Source organism: Mauremys reevesii, unplaced genomic scaffold (assembly GCF_016161935.1).
Source record: "Mauremys reevesii isolate NIE-2019 unplaced genomic scaffold, ASM1616193v1 Contig132, whole genome shotgun sequence".
Taxonomy (NCBI): Eukaryota; Metazoa; Chordata; order Testudines; family Geoemydidae; genus Mauremys; species Mauremys reevesii.
In genome coordinates this window covers 58,238-64,373 of record NW_024100752.1, presented here as the reverse complement: position 1 = coordinate 64,373, position 6,136 = coordinate 58,238, and positions in this window count along the sequence as shown.

Here is a 6,136-nt window from a genome sequence, read left to right as displayed (position 1 = left end):
GCAAGCCTTTTTTAATGATTGATTTGCCCTGAGGACTTGGGATGCATTCGCAGACAGTATAGTTACTTAGAAAAGTTTGTTAACATGTCCGGGGATTGAGAGGAAATCCTCCAGGGACATCTCGATGAAGCGCTCCTGTAGGTACTCCAGAAGCCTTTGCAGAAGGTTTCTGGGCAAGGCAGCCTTGTTCCGCCCACCATGGTAGGACACTTTACCATGCCATGCATGTAGCAAGTAATCAGGTATCATTGCGTGGCAAAGCATAGCAGCGTATGGTCCCGGTGACTGCTGGCATTCAAGAAGCATCCGCTCTTTATCTTGTTCTGTTATCCTCAGCAAAGTGATATCGTTCAGAATAACCTGGTTAAAAATCAGGAATTTAAGTAAGGGGGGTGGCCATTTTTCTACTGGGTTCGTGGAATGCAGCAGCTTAAAAAAACACTTTCCTGCACGTAGCGAAGCGGGGGGAGGGGAGGAGTGAAATGCCGATGATCTTTTCTGTGTGTTTGGTCACCGGCGATCTTCCCCAAGCTACCAGACACGCAGTGGGTGGGGGGGTGGGAAGGGTGTTGATTAGCAGGGAGCTAGCGTGGTATTAGCCATGCGTGGGGGGGGGAGGGGTAAATCACTGCAGAAGCCGAAAGACAGTGGCTTACCATGGCCGCATGAAAGCTGAATTCTGATGCCTGGACCTGTGTCTGTGAGATCTGTAACTCCAGGGCTGCAAGCACTCACTATTAAGATGAAAAATGCGACCTTGTAGGGAAATCACATGTGCTAGGTGAATAGTGCTGTTCACTGTGAAAGAGTATAACCATTGTTCTGTAAAATGTATCTTTCTAAATATTTATCTCCCTCATGCAGCTGCAAATTTTTCAACCATCCCTCCTCCATCCCAAAGGCTAGCACAGATAAGGCGGAGGAAAAAGAAGACGCGAGATGAGATGTTCTCGGATATTATGGAAGTTACACGCAATGAAAGAGCTCATCTGAATGAGTGGAAGGACGTGGTTTCAAATTACAGGAAAGAGGCCAGTGAACGTGAGGACAGGAGGGATGAATGTGAGGACAGGAGGGACAACCGAGATGAGAGGTGGCAGCAGGAAGACCGGCAGGAAAATCAGCGGTGGCGGCAGGAAGATCAGCGGTGGCAGGATGCAACTCTGGGGCTGCTGCGTGATCAAACTGACGTGCTCCGGAGTCTTGTGGAGCTTCAGGAACGGCAGCAGGATCACAGAGTGCCGCTGCAGCCCCTGTATAACCACCCTCAACCCTCACCATGTTCCACATCCTCCTCAACCAGACGTGTAAGAACACGTGGGGGGAGGCTCCGTGCACCCGCCCACTCCACCCCCGTGGACAGCCCAACCAGAAGGATGTCGTTACTGTGAATTTTTTTTTTAAATGGCCTTCTCCATCCCTCCTATCCTCCTCCCAAACCACACCCTTACTTCTCTCCCTCTTTTTATAATGAATCAATAAAGAATTCATGCTTTTTAAATGAGAGTGACTTTATTTGCATAAGTAAGCTGTACTCGAAGGGGGAGGGGGAGTTGCTTACAGGGACTGAGTCAATCAAGGGGGTTGGGTGTTCATCAACACAGCAGTCACACTGTACCCTGGCCATTGATGAAGCTCGTTTTCAAAGCTTCTCTGATGCGCACCGCTTCCTGGTGTGCTCTTCTAATCTCCCTGGTGTCTGGCTGTGCGTAATCAGTGGCCAGGTGATTTGCCTCAGCCTCCCACCCCGCCATAAAGGTCTCCCCCTTACTCTCACAGAGATTGTGGAGAATACAGCAAGCAGTAATAACATAGGGGACATTGGTTTGGCTGAGGTCTGAGCGAGTCAGTAATGTCCGCCAGCGCGCCTTTAAACGGCCAAATGCACATTCCACCACCATTCTGCACTTGCTCAGCCTGTAATTGAACAGCTCCTGACTACTGTCCAGGCTGCCTGTGTATGGCTTCATGAGCCATGGCATCAAGGGGTAGGCTGGGTCCCCCAGGATAACGACAGGCATTTCAACATCCCCAACTGTTATTTTCTGGTCTGGGAAGTAATTCCCTTGCTGCAGCCATTTAAACAGAGTAGTGCTTCTGAAGACGCGAGCGTCATGAACCCTCCCTGGCCATCCCACGTGGATGTTTGTGAAACGTCCCTTGTGATCCACCAGTGCTTGCAGCACCATTGAAAAGTACCCCTTCCGGTTTACGTACTGGGTGCCCTGGCGCTGCGGTGCCAAGATAGGGATATGGGTTCCATCTATCGCCCCCCCACAGTTAGGGAATCCCAGTGCAGCAAAGCCATCCACTATGGCCTGCACGTTTCCCAGAGTCACAACCTTTCGTAGCAGCAGCTTAGTGATTGCTTTGGCTACTTGCATCACAGCAGCCCCCACAGTAGATTTTCCAACTCCAAATTGATTCCCAACTGACCGGTAGCTGTCTGGCGTTGCAAGCTTCCACAGGGCTATCGCCACTCGCTTCTCTACTGTGAGGGCTGCTCTCATCTTGGTATTATGGCGTTTCAGGGCAGGGGCAAGCAAGTCACAAAGTTCCATGAAAGTGCCCTTACGCATGCGAAAGTTTCGCAGCCACTGGGAATCGTCCCACACCTGCAATACAATGCGGTCCCACCAGTCAGTGCTTGTTTCCCGGGCCCAAAATCGGCGTTCAATGGATAGAATCTGCCCCATTACCATCAGGATCTCCAAAGCGCCGGGGCCCGCGGTTTGAGAGAATTCTGTGTCTACATCCTCATCACTGTCATCGCCGCGCTGCCGTATCCGCCTCCTCCTTGCCTCGGATTCAAGGTCCTGGTTCACCATAGACTGCACGAGAGTGCGCGAGGTGTTTAAAACATCCACGATTGCGGTATTGAGCTGAGCAGGGTCCATGCTTGCTGTGCTATGGCGTCTGCACAGTTCACCAAGCAAAAAAAGGCGCGAAACAGTTGTCTGCTGCTCAGGGAGGGAGGGGTGAGGCTGTACCCAGAACCACCCGCAACAATGATTTTTGCCCCATCAGGCACTGGGATCTCAACCGGGAAATGCCAAGGGGCGGGGGAGGCTGCGGGAACTATGGGATAGCTACGGGATAGCTACCCACAGTGCAACGCTCCAGAAATCGACGCTAGCCTCGGACCATGGACGCACACCACCGATTTAATGTGTTTAGTGTGGCCGCGCGCACTCGATTTTATAAAATCTGTTTTACAAAACCGGTTTATGCAAATTCGGAATAGTCCCGTAGTGTAGACGTACCCTGAGTAGGTAACACAGTATAGTCATCCTAGAAGCTAAGGCCAGTGGCACTTCCAGCAGCAGGCAACCTAACCTTCCATTTGGTGCTTTTTAAATGCACAGAATGCGCCTCTCTCCCCTGTGAGGGAGCCATGTACCCAGAGGCTGAACTCCAGCTTCGTTCAGCCTCTGGAAACCTTATTTAAAAGCATGTATTTAAATAAGCACAATTGCAATGGAATATTGCACCCACAGACTTATGGAAAATGCAGATTACAGGCTGCAGGGGGTGCTCCCTGTATTCACCAAGGGAACTGCTGATTGCTGAAGAAAATAGAGCCTCTAGGTAGGATAATATGAAGTGTCACTGAAGTTATCTGGTACTTTTCTTCTGAGCTGGACCTGTAAAGCCTTTTAGACTCAGTCTAGAGAACCTTAGGGCAAGAATCACTCTTGTGATTTTTATTACAAGTCTTGCACTATTTGTTGGCTTTTATGAAAGCCCCAGCTCCTGGAGTCCTGTGATTACATGAGACTCACAGCTTTTGTTTATTTAAAAAATACATTTCTAGCCCTCATGTTTCAAGAAAAGCTAGAAGATATGAACTCTGAAAACTCAAACAAGAAGGCAAATAAAAAGAACCTCAGATGCATTCTTTTAAAGATTTTTAAGTCAGTCTTGTGCAGGGGCGGCTCTAGGATTTGCGCCGCCCCAAGCAGGGCGGCACGCCGCGGGGGGGTGCTCTGGCGGTCGCCGGTCCCGCGGCTCCGGTGGACCTCCCGCAGGCATGCCTGCGGATGCTCCACCAAAGACACCTGCCGCCCTCCCGCGGGACGCCGCCCCAAGCGCGTGCTTGGCGCGCTGGGGTCTGGAGCCGGCCCTGGTCTCGTGATTTCTGTGGTTCTGTCTGATGACTTTTGAATGCGTGGCATTGGCAAAGCTGAGATTTTCAAAAATGGCTCCACAGCGAGTGAATGAAATAAGTGCTCTGATTTAAGTGCTGAGCACTTAACATCTCCTTGAGGGCAACGGGAATAACAGGTGGTTCAGCACTTTCCTAAAGCACCTGGAAAACCCATTTTTGAACATCGTGGCCATGATGTTTAGCTGAAGACTAATTTTTAGCTGAGTTGAAATGCCACCGTTTTCCATGAAAAGCCCCATGTCAAGGCAGTTGCAGTGTCTTCAGTACAAGCCTTTCATTAGCACCTAGGCCATCAGGAAAACGACAGAACCTTCAGCTTTCTCTGAACCTGAATGCGGGTTTCCTGCCAGTGCGAATTCTTTCCCACTGCTCTGTTCCCTTGGGGAAATGGTGGGGGGTGCCATTGTCATGGGCACGTCCTCCCTGCTGTAAGAGTGGTGTGTAAAATCACCAGACAAGAGCAGGGTAGGTGTGAAGTTATTCCGGATCAGTGGGGGCCCTGAGAACTGCAGATGGCACTGACCCTGAAAGGAAATCTGACTGCCTGTCCTCAGCCTGCCATCACACTCATCGCTGGGAGATCTCCAGCTAATGGCTACACTGGGTGCCAGTCAAGGGGCTTCCTCCTGCTCCCCTGGTGCTGGGGAATTCCAATTTGAATGGAAGCTCCCGCAGCGAGTGCTGTCCTCAGCACAGTGGGCTTGTCTGCTGCAGATATTCTTGTGGGGTGCTTCACAGCTCCCTCAAGGAAAAGAGCCTCACCTGCTCCCTTGTGCCTTGTTCTCTGGAAGACCCTCTTTCTCATGAGCTAAAAGGAAGAAAACCCCACCCACCCTGGGCTCCTTGGTCTGACTCTGATGTTACATGCTGACACATCCCCAGCCATCCTCCATCCTGCTGCCAGCCTCCACAAGCAGCCAGTGTTAGCTCTGTGGCAAACGTGGTGCCACACTCCAAGGCAGGAAGCATGGTGTGCAGGGATCTGAATGCATTGAGCACTTGCCTTTTGATTAATGGCACGTCACTGCTGTCGACAAGAGGGATAAGAGAAAGGAAATTGAGGACCAGGAGACCTTGAATCTTTACTCAAGAGCCTCCTGGTCCCTGAAGATTAGTTGTTCCATGTACCCAGAGACAGGCTAATGCTGCTTTTGAGTTATGGCAACATTAGGAGCTGACACACCCGACATTTTGCAGTGATTCATTCAGCACTTTTGCAAGCTGGCAGAAGCTTCTGAGTAGAGCTCCTTGAAAGTTTTCATCCAAACCGTTTTTTAATGAAAAGTTCCTTCTCTTGCCATGTTGGGACTGGGGTGATTTTGATATTTCCTTTGAAATGCCTCTTTGAAACACAGTGCATTGTCTTTAATACAAACACACCTTTCAAAGGAGAAAATCAGAACAAAATGTTTCAATATTATCAAACCAAAATGCATGGGAGATTCCCCCAATGTTTGTTTTCATTCAGTTTCAGAACAGAAAAAAAATGCAGAATTTCCCAAAAACAGGAAATCTGGCCCCTCCCAGCTCTATCTCCTCACTTGGCCACAGTTGGCGATTTGTTCCTGGTCGCTTAACATGCTGTGTACTCCTGACACCCCCTTGCCTCTCTAGCTACTGGGGTAGGGGCTACAATAACATGGCCAGCAGTGATGAGCCATCAATCAGAAATACAGCCTGGGGTCTCCTTTCTTCAGTTAACGCACCTCCGCCTCCTCTCCAGTGAGCCTGGTCGCCCGGCATCTCAAAGAGCCTAAGTCCTACCTGAGCTTGTTCCAATCTGAGTGCACGTCCAGCCAGGGCAGAGCAGCCCCCTGCTGCTACCATGATGCCTTTAGCCTCTCCCATAGACTGCACTGCATTGCTTTTAAAGTTCCTACATGGCAGACCTGCCTGCCTTCTGCTGAGCTAGTAGGACAATTCCTGATGACTACCCATCTCTTCCCCAGTAAAGGTTGCTACCCACAC